The sequence below is a fragment of the Octodon degus genome, unplaced genomic scaffold, assembly GCF_000260255.1.
Source record: "Octodon degus isolate 3935 unplaced genomic scaffold, OctDeg1.0 scaffold00194, whole genome shotgun sequence".
Taxonomy (NCBI): domain Eukaryota; kingdom Metazoa; phylum Chordata; class Mammalia; order Rodentia; family Octodontidae; genus Octodon; species Octodon degus.
The window spans coordinates 3,805,678-3,807,373 of NW_004524770.1; positions in this window are offsets into that span (position 1 = coordinate 3,805,678).

A 1,696-nucleotide genomic window follows, 5' to 3' on the forward strand; every position below is an offset into this window, starting at 1 on the left:
GAGGAAGAGAGGACAGGAGAGGAGAAGAGAAAGAAGAGAACAGAAGAGAAGAGGGACAGAGAGACAGAGAGAGAGAGAGGTTAGGGTCTGCAATGACTAAGTCTACAAAGAGCCACTTGAAGAGTGATGATTGACAGCATCCATCCATCCTGAGTTGGTGCTGTTGGTGGGATAATGTGACGGAGACTGTAAAGTAGCTGTTATGGAAATAGCCCAAGTAATGACAATCACTTTGAAGCAACTAAAAAAGAAACTATAAAAGACTAGAATATATAAGGAAGCCCATATAGGGATTCCACAACAGGAAAAATATAATAATAGGGAAGAAAAGGTAGCTAGTGAGCTCAGAACAGGAGACATCAGAATGAAAACATAGTGAACCCGAGGACAAACAAACAGCAGCTGTCCAACCTGTATAACAGAGTTGAGGCAAGTGTTAAGGAGCGCACAGCCCCGGGACCTGTGAGTCATGAGCAACACTTCTGGCACTCTTATCTGTGGAGTCTCAGAAGGTGAGGAGAAGGAGGGCTGGATGGAAAGCTTCATAATGAAATAATGGCTGAAAACTTTCCCAATCGGGCAAAATGTATGAATCTACAGATTTTGGAAGTTCATCGAAATGCAGTGAGATGACTCCCCAAATCAACACCCACCCAAACACTTTGAAATCAAGCTAATGAAAATAATGTTTTAAAATAATCTGGACATGGATAAAGTCCAACAATCTATAGTAGTGAGCTTGTAGGGACAATGGACGGAATGACAGCAGATTTCTCACCAGGACATATGGAGCCCAGAGGGAAGTGGCAGGGCATCGTCAGAAAGCTGAGAGGAAACACTGCTCCACCCAGAATCTGGAGCAGATAGACCGTGAACGAAGGCAAAACCAGAGTGCTCTCAGATGAAGGAAAGCTAAGACAGCTTCCTGCTCTCAGAGCCGTGCCTCAGGGAGTGCTGAGGAAAGTTCCTTAGATAGGAACCAGGAAGGAGGGAGGGCAGAATCAGCAGAAAAGGCTCGTCTCAGACTAAATGTAAAGACTGCCCTTGAGATGTCTAAAATTCATTTGATTTTGCAAAGTAACAATTATACATTTGGATACATTGGGTGGGGCCTCAGCTTGTACAGATGTAACACATACAAGTAGTCCATAAAGGATGGGGAAAGGGATCTTGGACTTCTGGAATTCTGAACACACACTTGCTGAAGCATGGCTCCCCACACATTCTCTAATGAGAGCTAGGAACCGAGAGCACCCTCCTTGCTGCCCCAAGGCCACGGCTGGGTCCAGAGGCTTTGAGGACAGAGCAGGTATGGCCCATTGAGGCTTTTGAGTTACCTGTGACAGACACCAGCCCCTACCTGAGGAACACAGAACAGCACCTTCTGATCTCGGCCTCCAGAAGCTCACGGGAAAGCTGCTTGGTTTCCCACAAAATCAAACTAGTAGAGCCCTGAAGGTCTCGGATAGTGCACAGGGGCTAGGGTCTCTCTGCATCCTTTCCTTTCAAGTATTTTGTTTTGTTTTTTACAATTCCATTTAGTTTGGAAGATTATGGGTTACAGAGCCTCCCCTATCATCTCCTGTCTTACACACTGATGGATTGATAAGCAGAAAATATACTAGAGAAGGAGAGGGAGGGAGGGAGACACAGAGAGAGAGAGAGAGAGAGAGAGAGAGAGAGAGAGAGAGAGAGA